The 23,026-nt window shown below is 55.5% G+C and overlaps 1 protein-coding gene and 1 long non-coding RNA gene across 2 annotated transcripts in view; one reads left to right on the top strand and one right to left on the bottom strand.

Moving 5' to 3' along the window:
* ARK2C (arkadia (RNF111) C-terminal like ring finger ubiquitin ligase 2C) overlaps positions 1 to 23,026 on the top strand; it is a 110,931-nt gene that overhangs the window by 46,025 nt on the left and 41,880 nt on the right. The gene's annotated exons all lie outside the window — the stretch shown is intronic.
* On the bottom strand, positions 10,260 to 15,281 carry LOC149123731 (uncharacterized). Its single transcript, XR_016215125.1, has 2 exons — positions 15,157 to 15,281; positions 10,260 to 10,432 (listed from the first exon to the last, which is right to left on the bottom strand). It is a non-coding gene; the product is annotated as an uncharacterized LOC149123731 (long non-coding RNA).

The raw sequence follows: 23,026 nt of genomic DNA, 5'->3' as shown, positions 1-23,026 counted from the left end.
GGAAGTTCATGGTCAAAAGTGGATGTCAATGACTGGTCACAGATTGGCTTGCCTGGAGAGCTCTGGGCACTAGGCAGACTCTGTGTGTGTGTGTGTGTATGTGTGCGCATGAGTGTGCACACACATGTATAGGGAGGGGATGGCACTGCCCAGGCACATCCAGGCTGCCACTGGCACCTTGTCCACAGTGGCTCTGCTGCTTCCAGTGGACACAGCAGCCTCTGGGGCCTCCAGCTTCCTCAGTTCTGCTTCTGTGTGCAGAACAAGCTTTGCTTTAAAATGCAGAGAGAAAATCTTGACACCAGCCCCGCGGCCCCTGTTCTGGAAGTGTGAGCTGGGCACCCCTGCCTCCTCTCAGAGCTTCCCTGCACTTCCCCAGGCGCTCGCTCCATGCCTGTGGTTTAGGCAGGACCCCTCGAGGTAATTAATTAATGCATCTCTGTGCGCTTGCCTCTTGGAAAAATGATTTTCCCTCCTTTGTATGTGATAAATGTTTCAGCCGAGCCTGGTGAGGTGTCTGGGGCTGGAGGAGTTGCTTTCATTAATTGGTGCCAAGAAGACTGCAATGTTGTCTCTGTAGAATGAGGGGGTGGCACTGCAGGACCTCACGGTGGTGTCTGCCAGCTCTGATGCCTGGGCTCCATGAACCCCCTGCCTGCAGGAGGGGCTGCTTCCAGGCCATCTGGGCCCCTTTCTCCAGGGGATCCTGGGGCCCACCCACAGGCTTCGGCCCATCATTTGGGGGGGATGTTGCTGGGTAGCCCCTGTGCTGAGGGTGTTCCTCCTCCTGGCTGCCTCATTGTAAGGCAGCCTAAATGGAAAGCCTTCTCATCCGCGTGCAAGCATGCGTGGGCTCTCCAACATCCTGGCTACTCCTTCATCCTCAGCGTTGCTCTCCCCACCACCATCACTTCTGACATTTGTACAATCATGCAAGCAGTACCGTCATATTCGTAGTCATTCTGTCTGCGCCATAAACTCCCTCTGATGGAGTTGGGGCGGGTATAGCAGTCACTGCTTCCTAGGAAGCAGAGGCTCAGAGGGGTTGACAATGATTTTCTTCCAAGGCCAGGACGAGAGTCCAGGTTTCTTTCTAAGTTGCCATTTGTCATGCCCACAATATCCATCCATCCACCCATCTACCCATCCATCCATCCATTCATCCACCCATCCATCCATCCACCCATCCACCCATCCACCCATCCACCCATCCACCCATCCATCCATCCACCCATCCACCCATCCATCCATTCATCCACCCATCCACCCATCCATCCATTCATCCACCCATCCACCCATCCATCCATCCACCCACCCATCCATCCATCCATCTCCAGCCACCCGTCCACCTGTTCATCCATCTATCCATTCAGCTATCCATCCATCCATGTGACCATCCATCCATCCATTCAACCAACCAACAGATTATGAAGTATCCATTTCACCCCAGCCACGTGGGTAATGGTAGAGTAATGAGCAACAAAGGAGCTTTTCCCTGGCCCTAGGAGCCGTGCGTTCAGTGGAGGTTCTTTCTGGAACATGAAGCTATAGCGACAGGAAGAGCCAGGGTGAAAAGGAGGCCTGGACGTTTTGCTTTCACTTCCCACTGCTTCCTCTTTCCTTCTGCCCCTAGCAGATTGGATTTAGGCCATTTTGGGTGTCCTCCGTCTTCTGATTTCTAGAACCTGTGACACGATGAGCAGATTTGGGAGGTGGAGGGGCAGCCGGCCGGGTGCACAGACAGGTGAGCCGGGAGAGAGGGCAGGTCGGGGGAACTGACACTTCCATCAGGACTCAGGCCCTGACGTGCCTTGTCAACACAGGGTCCTGATCTGACCAGCTCGGCAGACAGATTTCTCCATGCCTCATGTTTCTCAAACTTTAATAAGCAACCGAGGCATATGTGAAAATAAACTACCTCCAGAGAGCCCCGCCTAGCAAATGGATGTGGGCAGGGGGCATCTGCACCTCCCCCAGATCCCTGTGTGGCCTCGGGGACCACTATCCGGTAAGGAAAGAGGTCTGACCTCAGGACGGGCTGACTTTCGGGAACACATCCAGCATGAGGACAGTTCAGCACTTGGCTCTAGGGACCTGGGAGTGGATGGAACTTGCCGTGTTCCAGATCTCCTAGGAAAGAAACTGGTTGAAACCTGGATGCCAGATTCTCCTCCAGGCTGTGTACTCCTGAGGACCCGTTGAGTTCAGGTGTGTGGGGGGAAGCAAGGACAGCATCCCCAAAGTGGAGATCCAGGACCAAGCTACAGGTGACAGAGGGTCCCAGGGTCCCAGGGTGCCACTGAATGGGAACAGATCAACTTCCTGTGGAAGCAGATGCCAAGAGGGGAGAGGCCTCCAGTCACCACCCCTGTGAATTCTGCAATGCCAGGGTCAGGCTGGGGATCTGTGGGCACTCGAATCAGACTGGGAAGCAGAGGCGACCTTAGGGGTCATGTAACACAGGATGGCCATGATGGGGCACGCGGGCTGCCAGCCCGGCTCCTAGAACCTGGGCCGACGTGCCTGGTTGGCCACGGCAGCTTCTTCCCGAAGCCTGCAGGCAGCAGCAGGATTCTCTTATTCACATCCCCGTGGGCTGCAACTTTCCAGATTCAAGTTGGCATATGAGTTCCATTTGAATTTCCTTACTGTCCCTGATCTGGACTGACTGGCTCCCTAGTTGACACAGGAAGAATGTGAAGCTAAGAGAGGGACGGTGGCTTGCTCAAGGTCGCATGGTTACTTAGAACAGAGCTGGGAGGTGAATGGAGGCTGCACTTTCTAAGGGAGCTGGGTTCCTCAGCCAGCTAACTTACACAGGCCCTGTGAGGGAAGACACTCCTGTCTTGTAGGTTCATCACTCACACAGGGTTATGAGTGTTCAGGAAAGATCAGCCCAAAGAAACCTGTTTAATTTTCATTCATTCATTCATTTATTTAAATTTATTTGAAAGAGAGAGGAGAGGAAAGAAACCTGTTTAATTTATTTATTTTAAATTACTTCACACACACACACACACACACACACGCAGACCAACTGACAGAGTCCCCAACTGCTGGTTCACTCCCTGGGTGGCCAGGGCTGGGCTGGGTCTCAGCTAGGGTTGAAACTGGGAGTTGGAAAACTCAATCCAGGTTTCATGGGAGTAGCAGAAATCCAACGACTTGAGCCATGACCGCTGCCTCCCAGAGTCCCCGTTAGCAAGAAGCAGGAATCAGACCCAGGAACTGAGCGAGGCTCTCTGATACAGGACGCAGGAGTTCTAACCAGCGTCCTAACCACTCTGCCAGACGCCCACCCCTGCTTAACTTTAGAGACTCGGTGCTCCCTTATGCGTCTGGTCCCGGGACACTCAGCAGCACACGCTGTTCAGTCCTGCAGAACAGTTTGCTCCTGAAACACGCGCTGGGGCCTGAACGGTGAGCTGGGCATCAGGAGGCCTGAGGCCCTCGGTCTCCGTTCAGGGTCTGCCCTGGCTAAGATCAAGGGCACAGGAAGAGCACGGGCTCAGCACTAGGGCTGCCCTCAGGGCTGGATATGGTGGCGCCTGCATCTCACATCTGGAGTGCCCGGGCTCGAGTCCCAACACCACCTCCAATCCAGCTTCCTGCTGCAGCACAGCAGACGATGACCCAAGTCACTGACTGGCTCCCTGCCGTCCACCTGGGACAGCCCAGGACCCCAACTCCAGCCTGGCCCAGCTTGGCTCTTGTGGGCCTTTGGGGAGTGGACCAGGGATATATAATCTCTCTTTCTGTGTCACTCTACTTTTCAAATAACTTAACAATAAGTGAATAAACATTTAGAAAGCTGCCCTCAGCTGGGGTCTGGGGAGCCTTGGGCCTTCGTGCTGCTTCTCACTCGGGTCTAGGGTCTCAGAGGGGCAGGTGCAGTGGGGTGGGCCTGGCCCTGCTCACCATTCCCAGTGCACAAGAAAAAGTGGCTCTGTGGGAGAACGGTTTTTAGCCAAAAGAAAATCTCATTTTTCAGAGTGAGGGGTGGACCCAGAGAACTGTGAGAGGCGTGTTTGTGTGGAGAGGGGGTTGTGAGCGAAGATCTAACGCCTGCTTCAGGGTGCTCAAAACCACGGCTGAGCGTGCAGAGGTGAAGCGGAGACGGGAAACGCTGGCACCGCTGCCTGGAAGCTCCTGCACCCAGCTCCTGGCTGTGTGTTGAATTTCTGTGATAGTTTCCCAATTCTTCGTTTACAAAGAGTTCCACCAGAACCGGAATTCATTCTGTCATAGCTCAAGGTCGCCAGCTGATTGGGAATAAACCGCTGGAAAGAGGACAGGCTTAGGGGCCGCGGCACTGATGCGTGGGAGCCCTGGGTCCAGCGCGATCCTGCTTCTTAACTCAGTGAGGTGATGGGGACCAGGAGGAAAGCAGCGAGGAGGCGCTGCATGGCGTCCCTGCAGGAGCGCGAGCATCCGGGAACGGTTTCCATACCTAAGGATGAGATTCCGTGGTTATGTTTCCATTACTCAGCAAATTCACTGGTGTGGATCTCCCCCAACAATGCCAATCAATGGAACACCACTCGCTGTAGGTTCAGAGTGTTCTGGATAAAGTCCCGTGGGATAGACACATCGTATGTTACAGGAAACAAAGCGTGTCAGAGTCAGCTGCTTCAACCACTCCGTTTTGTAGGCAGATAGCATTCTGTGGGGGTGGGAGGGAGCCTCCCCCCACCCAAAGGACCTAACCAATGCAGACAGGGACAGTCCCACTCCCGCTTTGGCCTTGGCTATGGGCCAAGGTGACTGAGGTGTGGATCATCACACCTGCCACATCCCGGCCCTCGATGCTGCTCCAAACACAGACTGCCAGGCTGCAGGTGTGGGGTCCAGTGGGTGGGTGGGGGGGCTTCCTGGGGCCATTCCTTCAAGCCAGAGCAGCCCTTCCAAGACAGTAAAAGGGCCATTTCTACCCTATGACCACCTGGTTCACAGGTATCTCCATGGGTCTTCAGAACTATTCAGGCTTCCCTGCTCCTGTGCCCACCTCACCCCCTCATCCCTTCTGGCTGGCTGAGCCAGGCTGGCAGAGTCTGAGCAAGGCTGGGTTCACTGCTGCCTGGGTGTTCACCCAGACTGCCAGGTCCTCCTTCCCACTGCTGCCTAGATCGTCCCCATCTCCCCCGGCCGCAATGCATCGCCAGACCCTGCGACACTTTTCTCTTCTTGTTCCTTGGTGGCCCTGGTGCAGCAATGGGGCACTGCAGAGGTGAAGTCGGGGAGGGGGCTCGCAGGCTACTTGGCCAAAGCCATCGGCACCCCCCGCCTGACAACTAAGGACAGTGCTTGGAGATTCACATTGCTTCTGTGTCCTGTGGTGCTGTGGCTGCTTTCATAGACACTCTGGCCTGTGTGCTCTGTTGTCAGTGAACTTGAACTTGGGGTTTGTGGAGTTCTCATCTTCTGTGAAATGGAACCCTAAGCCCTTCTCTGAATAATGGAGATAAGCCCGGAACTTCTCGAAAACAGTGAGCAATGTGGAAATCCTCCACACTCTATATGACCTGAATGTCCGGCCTTCCCGACTGAACAGGGTTCCGAGACTGCCAGCAGTGTGGCCGTGGGAGGGGTCCCTGCCTCCCCTGGGGAAGGATAACATGGTGGCCACTTGTGTGGCTCTAAAGGGGGGCAGGTCACCACCTCTTCACTCATTGTTTGCAGTCCACGGCCCAGAGAGCACTTCCTCGTGGGCCGTGTTCCACGAGAATGAGCTGAGTTCTGAGGCAGGGCTTGGGGGTCTAGACCCAGCTCCACAGGCTTGGGGGTCTCGACCCAGCTCCATGGGCTGCGTGTGACACGGAGCAGGTCTGTACCTGCCCTGCCTGCCAAGCGGAATGGTGGGGAGCACGGCTCGGCCAGGCTGTCCTGGGGATTAGCGGTGAGGTTCAGGGGCTGAGCAGGTGCCTGGCTCCCAGCACGTTTTGGGGGAAGGGAAGTGACACGGCTGGTGTGAGTGCTGCTGGTCCATCCCCAGCACCCTCGTTTGTCTCTGTCTGCGGGAGCTGCCCTGTGCCACCTGCTGTGCTCTGTGCTACCTGGCTAGTGTGGGCAGCCTACTCTGTGACACGTCGAGACGGGTGTGCACCCTGCTGACCGGGAGCCGCCTGCCGCTTCCCTGCAGTGTGACGGGGGGAGAGCATGGGCCATGTCCACCTCCAGACAGCATTCTCTGCTTCTGCCCGCTTCCCAGGCCTGTCCCCCCTCCACCCAGCCCACAACACACACAACACCTTCCCACTCCACACAAGCATCTACAACACACACATACCCGCCGCTGAGGATCCGGTATGATCTGAGTGTCTCCCGAGGGTCCACTGTGGCTCAAGGCCTGGTGCCCTGGGTGGCAGCGGTGGCAGATGGGCAGCCCTTACCCACGGGACTGCTCTCAGTAGGTAGCTCCTGGGAGACCCTGTGAGCTCGTGAGAGAGGATTGATAGAGAAACAAGCCTGCCTCTACTGTCCTCTCTGCTCCTGGCTGGAGATGTGACCGCTGGCACCGACGCACACCCTCACCGTTGCCACCACCACATGCCACCCACCAGGAAGTCCTCACCAGAACTGAGCAGTGCGTGAGCTAAGCAAACCTCCATTGTATGTAGCCTATGTTGGGTATTTCCTCACAGTGATGGACAATGGAATTACACATGACATATACAACACACACAACACTTGCATGTAACACACAGGCCCTTGGACACACATGGACACGTGTGCACTTCTGCCTCCCGTCTGCTCCCTGTGCTGTTTCCTTCTCACCTCCCTCACTCCCTTCACTTAGCTCTGCCTCTTTCCCAGAGGTGCTGGCATTGCTACGGCCCGAGGTGCCCCCTTAGTGAGCGCTCTAGGGAGTGCTGGGGGGACCCGGGGAGTGCTGGGGGAACCCGGGGAGTGCTGGGGGAACCTGGGGAGTGTTGGCGGGATCTGGCTGGGGCTCCTGGCTGTCTGAAGCAGCCCTTGGTGTGCAGCTCTCAGCTCCTCCAGCTCAGGCCCTCAGTGCCCTGCTCTGGTCACTTGCTGACCATATCTGGTGCGAGTGGACCAGGACTCAGTATTGTACTGCTTGCCAGCTCCTGCCAGCTGCTGGCCAGTTACTGAGACACGGCTCCCGGAAGTCCATGGAAGCAGTGATGGGCCAGTCTCTTGGGGAAGACCCACAGAGCGAGTCAGGCCTGGTGGATGCTGTCCCAGCCTCAGGGTGCGGAGTGACGCTGCCCCCTTGCCTCTCAGGCTCTCCCTCCCCGCCCCCACTCTGAGCACCAGTGCCCTGGCTTCAGTACTTCCTGCGCCCCTGCCAGGTACCCAGCTCTGGAGGTGGCCTGTGTGAGGGTCAGGCCTCCAATGCTACTGTCCCTGCATTCAGGTACACTGTGCCTTTGTGGATGCGAGCTGACAGCGAGAAGATGCACCCCTGGCCTTCAGGGAGGGTCTCCTAATCCTGTGTTCTCCGTGTCCAGCCTCCAAGAACCCAAGAAACACCACACAGGAGCTGGGACAATCCAGAGCCCCCAAGGGCCCCCCTCGCAGGGACTTGCAGTCCCACAGCCACTCAGAGGCAGGACAAGCCCTGGAGATGCAGCGGGTAGTGTGTCCTGCTGCATCAGCTCCTCCAGTTCTGGGACCCAGGGGTCAGATTTGCTTACATTTTGGGCCTGGATTTATAACCCTCACCCAGCAAGGAGGTACGGCCACTAAGTTCATCCTGACAACCCTCAGTCAAAGCCTGGTGTGCCCACCAGGGGTGTCAAGACTTGTACCCATTGCCAGTGCTCTGCAGAGACCACAGGGCGTGGTCCACTACCTGGAGAAGACAAGGCTTCAGGCTTTGGAGGAACTTGTGGGTCATGAGAGCTCCAGCTCAGCTGGGTTCTGTGGCCTGCTTCTGCCACCTCCCAGCTGAGTGGCTACCTGTTCCTTCCCAATCCTGGTTGACGTGAGGCTTAGAGGGGATAAGAGGTGGGGTTGCTATTGTGGGGCAGCGTTCAGCTGCTGCTTACGTCCATATTGGAGCTGGTTTGAGTCTTGGCTGCTTCGCTTCCAATCCAGCCACCTGCTAATGCACCTGGGAAAGCAACATAAGATGGCCCACATGCTGGGGCCCCTGCCATCCACATGTGAGACCTGGATGGAGTTCCAGGCTTCTGGCTTTGACCTTGCCTGTTCCCAGTCATTGTGGGCATTTGGGGGAGTGAACCAATGGTTCTCTCTGTCTCTCCCTTTCTCTCTGTAACTCTGCCTTTCAAATAAATAAAATACGTCTTAAAAGAAGGGATAAGGGCCCACTATCTGGTAGGGCTCCGGGACTGGCATCGTGGGAAGAGGGAAAAGCTTCCTTAGGCGAATGCACCCTCTCTGCTAGCATCCTGCTGCTCCTGGGCGGCGCACACACTGCTGCAGACATCACTCTCCCTTCTTTTCTTCTTCTGGAACCTCCTTCTTGGGGCAAGCGACTAGAGGTAGTGAGTCAGACAGGGCCCCCGGCAGAGGGCAGGCTCTAAGCAGGTGAAATCATGGGCCTGAAGGGATTTCACCGTGGAGGCGTCATCTTCCCCGGGCCAAAGCAAGAGCTCCAGTGGGGGATTCTGCAGCTGCGTCCCGGCCCCTGCACCAACTCCCAGGGCACGTCCCCTGCCCAGGCCTGGGATAACTGCCTGCCCCTCTCCTGCCAGCTGTCCCTGGAGTTAAATTGTGACGAGGTCACTTGTGGAAATGCCCCGACCCTTCCCCTCCCTCCCGCGTGCCCCTTAGGGACTTCTGCCTCTCCATCCTCCACCTCCCTCCAGGGCAGTCCTGGCTCTCCGCTCATTTCGCCCTCAGCTCATGGCTGCTCGCACAGTTTCTGGGGCCGCCTAGTTGATCGACTGGGATACGGTGTCAGCTGACTTTCTGAAGTATGACCATAACAAAGCAGCCATCTTGGTGGGGTGACTTCTAAATTGGCTCCACCAGGCCCCTCCTTGTAGTACTCCAAATCCCAAAAGCAGGAAATCCAGAGCTTCCCTCCATGTCCCCACCACTAGGCAAGGACAGCTGTGGACACTAATAATGGCCCCAGGGGACTTTGTGCCAAGCCAAAGGCTTTCTGAGTCAACAAAGGAAGGTGCAGTGTATATCATTACAGACTCGTCCTTTGTAAACAGATGCCTTGGGAGAGGATGCCGGCTAACTCTGTGGATCTGGAACATTCGATGAACGTGAATTTTTATACGTGTAGGGCTTTGCTCGCAGCAGGCTAGCAATTCCGTGTGAAGCTGCCCTTAGCTGGTGAGTCGACTCCCTCTTGGCTGCCAGGGGCTTCAGTGTCACCCAGTCGACTGGAATTCAAGCTTACAGCCGAAATCTGCCCAGATTAGCCGCACACCCGCTTCACCAAGCTATGGGGCAGGTGCACGGAAGGGTGGAAGATGAACCAGCCATGGTTGGCACCAGGTTTGCTATGAGTATGCTTCCCCGGCCTCCCCAGGCTGGGTGCAAAGTCCTTGAGCCTTACTGTGACGGGGGAAATCAGGGGACCATGTGGCCATCTCCGCTGCTGCTTGTTGTGTGCCAGGGGCTGGATTTCTTCACTTCAGCACAGTGGGCATTTTGGGCTGGATACTTCTTTGCTGGGGGTGTGGGTAGGGGTGGGCCTGGGGGGCGTGGCACCCCGTGTGCTGTAGGCTGCTGAATATCACCCTTGGCTTTGCTGTTAAATAGCACCTCTGCTCCCACTATGACAGTCAAAGATGTCTCCAGCAATGGCCAAATGGTCCCCAGGGGCTGAGTCACTCCCACCCGAGTCTGTCTTCATCCATCATACACAGAGTCCTCAGAGCAGCCCAGTGCCAAAACAGCTTGGCGATCGTCTCTGCTTTACCCATGAACTTGCTAGAGCTGAATGAGGTTCAGTAACTTGATCTTCAGTTAGCAAATGGCAGAGCTTGTGTGATCCCAAGCTCCGTGAATCCTGCCGCAAAGAATAAGATCTCATTCAGTCCTAGAAGCTCCACAGGGTCCAGGACCCCAGCCGGTGCTCTCCTGGGAAAATGCTTGAGCATGCGTTTGAGAGACATGAGCTGATCCATGGTGTTCCACGCAAGGGTCACCCCCTGTGAATTCTCTCCCCTCAGGAGTTTTCCAGACAGGAGGAAGCAGTTGGGTGCATGCAAGCCTGCTCCCCTCCTGCAGTGGGTTGGCTGGTTTGGGGGCTGGTACTAATATCTCTTATCACAATCATGTGAGGGAATGAGGCACCCGACACCTAGTGGCTGAGAACCACAATCATTTACTGTTGCTCACCATTGCCAGGAAATGCTCAATAGTTCTTCAGGCTTCGTCTGGGCTCATCAGGGCCCACTCATGCGTGTGTAGCTGGCTGTTCTTGGCCAGGAAAACTGGGCTGACTTGGCCTGCTTCATGCTGTCTCGCGTGCAGGGATCTGAAAGACAGAAAAGAATGTGCAAGGTGCTCTGAAATAAGAACAGTCACTTCTGCCTTATCCTCCGTTGGCCAAAGGAAGTCACGAGCCAGTCCAGATTCAAGGGAGGGGAAGGACTCTCCCTTTGATGGGGGGAGCTGCAATGTCACATCGAGGGGGTGATCCAGGCCATTTTTGTGTTTGTTCTCTCACAATGCTCATCAGCCTTCTGCTAAGCCCCTGGAAGCCCAGGGCCCATCCATGAGGGAGGGAAGGGAAATGCCAGCAGGTACAAACCACACCTGTGCCGCGACAGCCTGAGCCATCAAGGGAGGGCGTGGCAGAGGCCAGTCTCTGTGAATTTCCAACATGTGGGCATGGTGTGGGTTGGGTGGATTTTCTGCTGATTCTGCACCCCCACCCCAACCCCCGACTTCCTGCAGCAGGCCCCAGCGCACGTCCCTTCCCCTCTGCAAGCCTGAGAGCCCTGGAGGGGAAATCTGAGACTGGTCCTGAGATCCACCACAGTGCTGTCGGGTCAGGGTGGTGGGGTGCTGGGCAGCCTTTCAAAGCCCCAGATTCTTAGAAACAGGAAGCTGTCTCCTGCCAGGACTCAAGGAGGTTTGCTCTCAGCCCCACCCCAGCCAGGCTGGATTATCATCCCGGACTTCTCTGCTGAATAGCACCCTTGCCCCAGCTGTGACAGTCAAAGATGTCTCTGGCTGTGGCCGAAGAGTCCCCAGGGGGCTGAGTCATCTGCTGGTGGTGGAGGAATGGGTGGGGGGAGCAGGCTGGAGGCGCCCTCTTCCTTCCTTACGTAGATGTCATATTCTCTCTCTCTCTCTCTCTGTGTCTCTGTCTCTGTCTCTCTTCCTTCCCCCTCTTCAGCCTTCCTAGAGTCAAGAGTGGGAGGTGAAGTGGGATTCCCATCAGATCAGGAAATGCCAGACCAGTGTGTGCGGTTTCTCAGGGAGTGATGGAGCAGAGGTTGCTTTGTCAGTCCCTGGGACAGGGTGGAGTGTGTGTGTGTGAGTGTGTGTGTGTGTGTGTGTGTCGGGGGCAGTCACAGGGAGTGAGGAGGAGCCAATCCAGGAGGCAGCTGTGAAATGTCCAGTGTCTGTCTGGGGCTCTGAGTCCTTGAGCTGTGGGTGCTGCAGCACAGCTGAGCCCCCTGGCTGGGATGGACGTGGCAGTTGGAAGCTGACACAGCAGGGGAGTCAGGCAGGGTCTTGACTTGTCTGGGGGTTCTGGTGTGGGCTGCCTGCTGCTGAGCGGAGGGCATACATGGTCCAGCCCCCGTGGTCTTAAGGCTGCCAGCATGGAGGGATCTGACACCAGTGACCACACAGGCCAAATATCCCAAATCCCTGCACCTGCCCGTGCTGCTGTGATGATGCATGGCAGGGCTGTCCAGTCCCGGGGGACCAGGACAGGCCTGGGTGGGATCTCACAGGAGAGAAGGGGGAGGCGACGATAGGAAGGGTCGGCCGGCAATGCCCACGTCCAGGGCTGCCGTGGCCAGGCCCGGGGGTCCATCTTGGCTTCGTTCCCTTTGTCTGCTCAGAGGGCCAGCCCAGCCCTTGGGCTGCAGGTACTTTCCTTGGAGGCCTTTTCGTAAGGGAGGGGGCGGAGGCTCTCCAGAGGCCGCGCCCACCTTGCATGGCAGACTCAGGGTGCACACTCAGGGCTGGGTTCCGGAGCACGGCTGTGCGGGCCTCTTCCCCCTTGTCTGACTCCTTCTCCGTCTTCCCCTCCTCACGTCCACACTGCAGCTGACTTTCCCAGAGTGCATCAGCCCGCACAGTCTCCTAAAAGGGACAGGGCAAGTGACCTGAGTCCATTTTGCAGATGAGGAGAGTGAGACTCGGGGTTAGCAAGGTGCTACCTGGGAGCAGACCCGTGTCCTCTGATCTGCAGGCCCCCCCCCCCGGGACCCTCCCCTCGGCTCTGATTCACACCAGCTGCTGCACTGCTGTGGCATCCCCCAGGGTCTTCTGTGGGGGTGCAGCACTCTGGGAAGGGACCCAGGGTGAGGCCTCGTGGAAGCACTGACAGCCCAGGCTCGCGGGCTCACTGGGTTTTGATCAGACAGCTGGAAGGGGGACAGAGACGGGATCCAGGAGTAGCCAGAGCCGGGCCAAGTGTCAGGAAAACTGGGGAGGCCAAACCCTCCCATGAGGGCCAGGAGAGCCCGGATGGGTGGGACAGGAGCTCAGGACTCAGGGGGAGGTGGGGCGCAGGCTTGCGGCCAGTGAGCTCGCAGGCAGCGCAAGCTTGACACGGGCAGGGTTGCACCCTTCAGCCTAGCCCCCCTCTCCCCCGACTGGCTGTCAGGCAAGGCCATGTTTTTCCTCCCTGTGGAATTTCTCATTCAATTAAGATGGAAGGTTCCCTGTATTTAAGTTCTACAATGGCCTCAAGCACATGAGGGCACAAAAGGGCCTTAGCAAAGGCCTCCTTCTCTTGGAGAGACAGAGTGATTTGCCCCTGGAGAATGCGCTGGCCTGGCTATGCCTGGACCCCGCAGGGGTCACCGCACAGAGCAAAGGAGCCCACAGACGAAGCCGGTCTCGCTCCATCTGTGGCCATCCCACTAAGGCCTCATGGACCAATTCCAGCCTGCCCTAGGGCTGCTTGTCCAGTGAATATAAATCTAGTCAGTCGTGTGAGGCTTAAGCTTTTCCCTGGAGCTGCTGGGGCCCTGGAACCTTAGAACAGAGGCTGCCTCAGGGGTGTGGCCTTTGTGATCCCTGCGATGGCACATCTGGGGGCCGGGAGTCTGGCAGACAAGATGCACCCTCTGCTGTAGGCCTAGGGGCTCCACACTGGGCGCGGGGGTTGGGGGGGCTCCATCAGCTCTCATCCACTTCAGACAGTGGCTCTGTCAGGAAGATGCATTTACAGGAAAAGAAATGGAGAATTAGACATCTGGGGCGGGTGTTCGGCTCTGTTGTTAAGACCCCACTTGGGATGGCCACATCCTATATCGGTCGTGTTCTCTGTGTCCCAGCTTCACTCTGGAGTCCAGCTTCCTGCTAATGTGCACCCTGGGGGGCAGCAGCTGGTGGCTCAACTACTTGGGCCCCTGCCACCCACACTGGGGAGACCTAGATGGAGTTCTGGGATCCTGTTTCTGCCTGGCCCAGCCCTGGCTGTTGTGGACATTTGAGGAGTGAAGCAAAGGATGGGAGCTCTCTGTCTGTCCGTCTCTGTCTCTGTCTCCCTGCCTTTCAAATAAAAACAAATAGATCAATAACAATTTGAAAAAGAAGACTCCAAATCTGATACAACAGAGAATCTCTTCTGCTGCCTTCGCAAGAGGCCTGGGAATGAGCTCTCTCTGCGTGCTCTCTTGCACATTGTCCATCTCTCTGGTCTTTTTTTTTTAAATAGATTTATGGAGGTAGGTTTGAGGTTTCACAAAGTGTATACATTTCAAATATGCATCTGGATGATTTGAGAGCTATGTGAACATATCTCTTCCCTGTGGGCTTATTCTCTTGCCCATTTATAAACTGATTTATTAGATCAACTACTTATTGTATGCTGGGAACTGTTAACAATCCTATATTCAGTTGAAAGCTGCCTCCTAAATTTGATCCTCACTTCCCTGCAACAGGGCTGCCAGATAAAATACAGGATGCCCCAGTACAGTTTCATTTTAAAAAAGTGATTGTTTTAGTATGCATATGCTTCAAATATTATGTGGGACATCCACTAAAAACATTATTCATTGTGTATGCCAAATTCAAATTTAACTGGACATTTGATATGTTTTGGGAGGCAGGTGAGAGAGAGAGAGAAAGAGAGAGAAAGAGAGAGAGAGAGAGAGAGTACGTCCACTTATCGCTTTACTCCTCAAATGCCTGCAATGGCCTGGCTGGCCCAGGACCAAAACTGGAGCTGGGAAATCTATTCAGGTCTCCCAAGTGGGTGGCAAGAACCCAATCACTTGCACCTTCTTGGTTCTGTTAGCAGGAAGCTGGGGTCAGGAGCTGAGACCCCAACCCAGGCACTCCGAAATGGGGAGGGGATGTCCTAACTGCTAGGCCAAACTGCTGTCCTCATCCTGTGCCTCTGCCAACACCTAGCGCACTCCTGTGAGCTGTGTGGGACTCACGGGTTCTCTGGCAAGGTGTGGGAGGAAGGTTTCCGCGCCTCCGGTGCTGTGCACCTGGCTGCCGTTCAGGGTGCTAGCCAGCGCCTCCTCAGGTCCCAGTGCCTGGAGTTTAATGAATAGACATTGTACTAGCCCCTGGCGGCTCTGGCCGAGCCGTCACTCTCAAGCTTCATGACTCCCTCTCAGGCTGCTGTCAGGCAGGCCTTAGGCACAGGTCTTGACTGACTCTCGGCGTCTCCATCTCTGCGATATTTCATCTTGGTCTGCCTGTGTTTCTAGGTCGTTGGAGTCCCATGGAAGCCAGACTCTGCCACCTAGCAAGATGTCTCTCCCTCTCATATTAGCATATATGCAAACAAACCAATCATGCAACTGGTGGAAATGTGGACCTGCACAAGGCCACACTCAGCAGCCCCTGGTGTGCTCCCAGGGAGAACCAGCCTCCTCCTCCCGCGACCCGCGCTTCCTGGGCCAGCTTTCCTAAGTGGATAGAAACCTGGATGCTTCCAAAAATTTGTGGAAAATACACATTATCTTTTAATTCCATTTTCCCAGAATTTGTCGAAGTCCCCTTGCATATCGTCACAGCGCCTAGGCTGCGTTTCCCATCTCTGTCTACACTCACGTCATAGCAGCTGTCTTCAGTTTTCTGACCCGTCTGTTCCAGTGGCTCCTGCACGCTTCCTCATGCCGCGCGCCGCCTGCTTGCTGAAAACCAGGCCCACCACGCTCAGCTGCTCCTCATCCACTGGCCCAGGCCACGCCTCCCCGTAGCTCACAAGTCGGGAGAGCTCCTGGCCCCAGCTGATTGTGGGTTCCCTCCTGCTCGCCCTCCCCTTTCCAAGTGATCCCAAAGCATTAAAAAATATATCACAAATTGGTCCGCTGGAAAGGCTCTAGTTGTCACCATTTTTCCATGTAGGAGAATTCAACTACACAGTACGGTCTGAAACCCCTCTGCTTCAAGTCTTGAGTCCTCCAATCTTGCTCAGTGCTTCTGGGGTCCCAGGCGTGAGTTCCTGCCCGGGGCGGGGCAGCAGGAGACGTGGGTGCAATTGGTGTGCCGGATGGCTCGCTTGCCCTGGGCACCTCATCTAGTGAATTCGCACTGAGCAATTCTTTTTTTTTTAAGATTTATTTATTTATTTGAAAGGCAGAGTTACAGAGAGGCAGAGGCAGGGAGAGAGAGAGAGAGAGGTCAGTCTTACATCCACTTGTTCACTCCCCAGATGGCCGCAACAGCTGGAGCTGTGTCGATCTGAAGTTAGGAGTCAGGGGCTTCCTCCAGGTCTCCCATGCAGGTGCAGGGGCCCAAGGACTCAGGCCTTCCCAGGCCTTAGCAGAGACCTTGATCAAAAGTGGAGCAGCCGGGATTTGAACCGGCACCCTTATGGGATGCTGGCACTGCAGACGTCAGCTTTACCTGCTACGCCACAGCACCGGCCCCTGCACTGAGCAGTTCTGATGGGGGTGTGTCGAGGACAGGAAGAAGGGTGACAGAAAGACACTAGCAGGCCTGAAGCACTCGTTTTGTGTCAAGCATGTGGTGCAAGCTGTATTCATTCTGTCATCTCACTTTCATAAACTCAGTACGGGAGGGATTATTAGCCCCATTTTAGAGTTGGTGAAACTGAGGTTGAGGAAGTTCAGAGAAGGCTGAACCCTGGCTCCTCTCCTTCCTTTTACTGGGGTGTGGATACTTCCGCAACTCCCTTCCTGCCCAGCTTGGCTGGCGAAAGCTCATGGCATGATTTCTCTTATGTAGGCTCCCAGGAGTGACCCATGGCAAAATTTTTAGCTCAGGGCTCAGCAGTTCTTCAGTTCTGAGGACTCCCCAGAAATAGCAGGGCCCGTGGGAGGTAGGAGTGGCCAGACAGGTTGTCCAGGCAGCCGCTGGGAGCCAGGGCTGCCATGACTAACAGGGCTAGTGTTCAGAGGGTGGCCCGGCTGCAATATGCCACGTGTGTGGAGGTGGACCAGCGAGGGCCACCTGTGTGGCCTCCACCTGTGTGGAGGGACCAGTGGGATGAGGCTAGGGGTTGTGATGGGAACAGTGGAAGTGGTGGAGGGCTGGGCAGAAAGGGTGAAGGGAAGAGAGAGCAAGAGGGAAAATGCCAGGAGAGGTCTCAGGCTCTCACCCGACTTCGGTGTTCCCCTAGTGGTAAGGCCAGAGGAGCAGGTGCAGGGGACACATTGTTGCTCTGGGTTGGCAGAGTCCGCTGCATATGTGGGGGCGTCCTTGCTAAGGGCCCCTGCAGATCTGGGGAAGACAAGAGAGCTGCGGGGCTCTGGCTGAGAGGGGAGCTACTCTCCAGGGCTACTGTCTGTCCTTCCTGTAGGAACCCTCCCTGAGGGGCCACGCCCACCGCATTGCCATGTAGAGACTCTGCACCTGGGTGTGCCACATGTGCCCACATACGAGCTCGCGCCTGTACCCATGTGTGCCCCTTCACACATCCATGTGCACTCTCCCCTCACACACATACACGCTCACACCCTTACGTATGCCGGGGCCCGCCCCCACACTGACCATGTGCGCACACATTCGGACCCTGGTACACGGCACACACTGCCCCTTCCACAGTCCTTGCTGCATAAAGTCAGGGGTCCTCACCAGGAGCCCCCACCACTGCAGACCCCATGGGTGCTGCCTGGGCTGGCTGACCAGAGGCAGACCCCGAGGAACCTGAAGCCTCCCTAGTATTCTTCATCCCAGCCTTAGAACACATCAGGCCAGGACATCCTTAGAGTGTCACAAATTTCAGAATCAGGAGAGTTCCAAGAAAGCTTCTCCTCTGGCCCATTGCCCAGATGAGAACACTGAGGCCTGGGGGACTCTGGCAGGAAGTGGGAGGCTGGGAGTTGGAACACCTGGGCAGGGGCCTCAATGTGGTTGGCAAGTCGGCCCGCAGAGGGATCAGGTATGGGCCCAAGTGGTGAGGGCCAGGCACAGGGGCCCCACCAGCCACATAGCCGGGTGTGGACTGGGGGCCCCTGAGGGCTCCTGGCCTATACTGGGGCAAGTGGCAGGCAGCTGGGAGTAGACAGTGAGGGCAGGTGTCAGGCAGCCCCGGGCTTTCTCTTCTACAGCCCCAAATTCTGACCCTGTCAGGGACACTCGAGGACAGGGGCAAAGGGTGGCTATCTTTCTTGACGTCATCTTTGTCATGCCTCCCAACAGCCTGGTTTCCTTTTTTTTTTCCTTGTGTGTATCTATTTATGGTTCTTTTATTTAAGAGTTATCCAACATCTTCTTGAACTTGACTCTTGCTCCTGCTTCTACCACCTCTTGGGGGAACGGAACGAGCACTATAAATTGCATCCTGCTGCACCACGTGGGGCTTCCTTTCATTTGCCTTGTGTTCCCCTGTGTTTGAGATCTCTGTGAAGCCCTGAGATCCGTGGCCAGAGCTGCTGCCTCCTTCTCCAGGCCAGTACAGTTGCCACCTTGCAGTGTGGGAGCCCATGATGGCCTCAGAGTCCAGTGTCGCCCCCCTCCAAGTCTTTCGGAGCTGCCACTCCTCCCCCACCCAGGCCCCTGACCTCCCACTGGTGTGGCTGAGGGTGCCACACTGGGGGTTGACTGCTCCTTGCTGCTCTCATGTGCACTCTGTCTTCGGACTTTATTATTATACAGCTTTGTTCCTTCTCCCATTATAAAATCATGGAATAAGAGACTTGGAAAATCCTGCTTCCAATTCGATCACCCAGCAGGACCATGTTAGTCTGCTTGGGTTCTGCCTTCTAAATCTTCCCCCTAGGCAGATGAGGTCTTGTCTTGTCTTTTCTTTTCTTTTCTTTTCTTTTCTTTTCTTTTCTTTTCTTTTCTTTTCTTTTCCTTTCTTTTTCCTTCCTTCCTTCCTTCCTTCCTTCCTTCCTTCCTTCCTTCCTTCCTTCCTTCCTTCCTTCCTTCCTTCCTTCCTTCCTTCCTTCCTCCCTCCCTTCCTCTCTCTCTCTCACTTTCTTCCTTCATTCTTTCCTTCCTTCCTTCCTTCCCTCCTTCCCTCCTTCCCTCCTTCCCTCCTTCCTTCTTTCTTTCTTTCTTTTTCTTTCTTTCTTTCTTTCTTTCTTTCTTTCTTTCTTTCTTTCTTTCTTTCTTTCTTTCTTTCTTCCTTCCTTCCTTCCTTCCTTCCTTCCTTCCTTCCTTCCTTCCTTCCTTCCTTCCTTCCTTCCTTCCTTCCTTTCCTGTAGTTTTTATTTATGCATTTGAGAGGCAGAGAGACAGGCAGAGAGAGACTTCCCTTCCATTGCTTACTTCCTAAATGCTTGGCAGTAGCCCTCAGCAGGGGCCAAAGTTGGAGGCCAGGAACACAACCCAGGACTCCCATGTGGGATGCAGGAGCCCAATCACCTGAACCATCACTGCTGCTTATTGGGGTCCGCATTAGCAGGAAGCTGGAACCAGGAGATGAGCCAGGAATCAAACCTGGGTGCTCTGCTATGAGATGTGGTCACCCCACGTGGTGTCTTAACTGGCAGGCCAAATGTGTCGCTCACTGTTTTGAAGTTGGATGTGAATCCCTACTAGTGCAGAAGACATTTCTAGACCCTAACAGTGGCTCCCATGGGAACAATTAATCCCAACGGTTGTTCCTTATCAGATTCTTAACATTAAGAGCCGGGAAGCACTTGGTGGGAGCTGGCACTGGCTGGGTGCCTCGAGGCCTGTCAGGTGGCTCCTGCCTGCAAGGAGCTTGCATTCAAGTTGGGGTGACAAGATCCACCCACGCAGGTATTACATCATCACAAATGCCGCAAGGCTGCTTGGGGAACCTGCACTATTGAAGCACAGAGGCTGCTGGTGTCTTCAGGAATTGAGACTAGCAAAGACCTAGGGAGGCGGTTGGGGAAGGCTTCCTGGGGCAGGTGGCCTGTAGATTGAGCTTTGAAGTCCTGGTCAGTTTGGGCAAGATGGATGGGGGTGGGAGGCATCTCAGGTAAGGAAAAGGCTGGGGAGCTACTTGGAGGCAGGAGAGCCCCAGTGTATCTGGAGGCCTGAAGTAGCTCAAGCGGGTGGAGTCAGCTGGGACTGTCAGCTGGGGGTGTGCCTTGGAGGAAGCGGGGACCGTGGAGGGGGCAGATAAAGATGGCATGACTGAGGCTGCGGATTCAGAGGAAGGTGGGCGAGCAGGGTCTTAGGTCTCATTTAAGGAACAGTGAAGGGGCCCTTGGGAAGGGGAGGAGTCTGCCAAGGGGCTGGCCTTGCTGGCATCTCTTGCACCTGCCTCTATTCTGCCCAGGGCTGGTCTCCATGGTGTCGGCTCAGTACGTGCACCTGTGGTGACAGCATAGAGGCAGTAGAGTGTCTATACAGAGCCTAGACACTCCACACACAGTGGCAGACGGCTAGATTCAGATTCTACCTCTGATCCATGGAAGCCCATCAGCCCAGGGCCAGCAGGAGCACACCCATAGCCAGGTGAGGTTGGTGTATTAGCCGGCTGCAGTGAGAGACAGCATGCATCATGGAAACTACGGGGACAGCTCAGTGCAGGTGTGAAAGCAGGGGCCACTTATAGGGCTTGGGACTAGTTAATGGCAGAGTTTGTAGACCTGGGGGCGGGGCTCGCCGGAACAGAGTCCTATCTTTAGAACACACCAGCACACACAGAACGGTTGTCAGATCTGTTCGTCTGGGGCCTTATCTTGGGACAGATGGGTGAGGATGAGCTGGTGTCAGAGTTCGAGCTCAGATCATGCGGGATGAACCGCATAGTTAGCTTGGTGCCTTCCTCTGTGAGTCGTGGCCTGGGCCTTGCTGCAGATTCTGGTGTTTGCGTCTAGTCTCTGTTCCCTATCTACTGCCTGGCTGTGCACAAGGCCACTTTCCTCTTAAAGTTTGTCCACGATCAAGTTACTTGACCTCTCAGGGCCTTGGGCTTCTCCTTGGGAAAGTGAGGATAATAACGGCAGCTATACCAGGGAGAGCTGACAATCGAATGAGCTGATGGACACGAAGCACCTACCGGTGTCTGTGTACCGTGGGTGCAATCTAAGTGCTAGCCATTCTTATACCTTCAAGATTTTGACAGCAAGAAAAAGAATGATGGCTCAAAGAGAAGACAGCCTGAAAGTTTATTTTCCATTTAAAGAGGTGAGGTGCCCTGACCAGCTTAGGACACTGTTGGAGGAAGAGCCCCCATGGAGGAGAATTAACAAGTCCTTCCTGATGGGTGGGATCGTCAGAGGGAAGGGGAGCCTCGCAGGGTGCTTCGATGTTGACATCTGCAAGGCACGGAGGGTGTCCCTTTCTCCCCTGCTTCAGCCTGGGAAGAGCAGGAGGAAACTGGCTAAAGCAAGGAGGGACGTCACGACCAGGAGTCAGGCAGCCTCGCTCCTGGCACTGAACTCGCCTGAGCCGCCACGGCCACTCTCTGCCCTCTTTTCCTCCCTCTGGGTCTTCAGCTCCCCTTCTGGGAAGGGGATGATTTGCAGTAGATGCTCTCCCAGTGCTTTCTTCACTCCATGGCGTCCTGGAGACCACGGCTGCCGAATGCACCTTCCCTCCCGGTGAACGGTTGGCTGTTGCCAGGCTCTTGCACTGGGCAGCCCCGTGCACATTTTGCATGTATTTCCATACAGAGTTGCATGCAGGTATTGTTAAGATGCCAAGTGGAGCTGCCAGTTGACAGGAGTTGTGCATTTGTGATTTTCATGGCCATGGTCAAATCAGTCTCCCTGGAGGCTGCACTAAATTTGATGCTACTGCCAAGCCGTGGGCCCTGCTGCTTCATTTCGGTGAGGAGGAGTGGGATGGCTTGGTGATGGCTCCACCTCTACGGTTAGAACCTCCAGCTTAGAGGTTCATGGGCTCAGGGCTCTGCTTCCCTTTCTGAAGGCTCCAAATACTTAACAGGCTTGGCTTCTTGTTCTTCTCCCTGCACATCAGTTCTGCTGCTTCCGCTGACCCTTTCTTTTCTGTTTGCTAACATCCCATAATGAGAGAGAGAGAGAGAGAGAAATGCAGGTGTTCAGGGTCTTACCAGTGCTATGTCTGTAATTGTTATTACCCCACCTTCAGCACGCACAGAACAGGTTTCCCACAGTTAGGGTGGCGGAGGTGGCAGTGGCCAGCCAGGCCAGCCAGCTGCGAGTGTCCCAGGAGGGACAGACCCCCCCCCTCCCCATGGAGCAGCCTTGCCCGGAGCGTTCTGCCCACGGAAGCAAGGCTCCTCATTCTTGATGTGCGGAGACCAGACCTCGGTCGTGACCTGGCACCGTGCCTGGACACACTGAAATCTATGACTAACAGCCATCCATCTGTGGGTTTAGCTGAGGGACAAGGCCTCCATGACAAACAAGTGAATTCCTACACAATGGGAGTGTCAGCATGGCTCTGTGATGGGGAGAGCCGCTTGGTCCTCACCACCCATGGGGCTGGCCCATGCATCACATTCCTAATTGTCCAGGCGCACAAGAGTGGTCTGCAAGTAATCCCTGGATTCTTCACACATGCCCACGCCCCCAGGCTCATTCATTCATCAAACCTCTCCCGGCCACCTGTGCACACCAGGTGCTGGCTGTGCATGGGTGGCAGATGACCAAACCCTGCCTCTGCCCCCGGATGACAAGGCTCCTGTGACAAAACACAGAGTGGGAAGTGACAAGTGTCATAACAAGGCAGTTGCACCTGCCTGATGGAGTTGGGCACCCCCGTGTGACAGCTCTCTTAGTTTGCATTCCCAGAGTATCCCATAATTTTGAGAGTTTAATGAAAGGGTGGAGGCAGAGGAGAGAGGAGAGGGCCACTCCATGGAGAAGGAGGGTGAGGGCTGCAGGAGGGAGCCCCAGTTCCAGGTGTTTGCTGGTGATTGGGGTCACAGACAAGTGGCTTTGGGTTGGCCAAGTCTGCTGAAGGCTAACTACAGCAGCGTTGGCTGGAGAAAGGGAAGAGACAGATCTCCTGGGGGCCTTGGCACCAGGCCTTTGTTGACGCAATGATGTGAACTTCATTAATAGGATTCGTGCTTCTCAGTCAGTTGGTTATCTTTCCACCCTTGCACTTGAGGGAACTGCATGGTGTCATTTGAGTCTTCTTGCCGAGTCCCCTTTACTCCTGTTGGATTCATTTCATCACATGCTTGCTAAGCTCCTACTGTGTGTTAGAGCCAGCATTCGACGTGTGTGTCCACACCTGCGACCAGGAACTCACCCTAGGGAAGGGCACTTGGCTCTTGCTGGTGTCCTTAAACAAGTCCTCATATTCTGCAGAACTGGGACTCTCCTGGCGGAATCTCAGGCATGGGTCAGATATTTGGGGATGGCTCCCTTGTCACAAAGAAAGGGAGCAAAGGGGCAAGTGGCTGGACATGCAAGAATTAGGGCCTGGGGCTGGGCCTCGTGTGTAGATACACTATCTCTGTGTCCCCCGGGTGCCTTCCTCCCGGATCCTTGGCCGCCCGCTGGGAGGAGGAGGGGCCAGGCACCATGGAGCCCAGCTGCCTGGAGTGGCATCAGTGATGCCAGGCTCCCTGGGCTAAAAGCCTCCTGTCAGC

Source organism: Oryctolagus cuniculus, chromosome 10, assembly GCF_051225735.1.
Source record: "Oryctolagus cuniculus isolate XC-2025 breed Fujian yellow rabbit chromosome 10, ASM5122573v1, whole genome shotgun sequence".
Taxonomy (NCBI): domain Eukaryota; kingdom Metazoa; phylum Chordata; class Mammalia; order Lagomorpha; family Leporidae; genus Oryctolagus; species Oryctolagus cuniculus.
The sequence above is the reverse complement of the archived record's forward strand: the minus strand, read 5'-3'. Positions and strand labels throughout refer to the sequence as shown.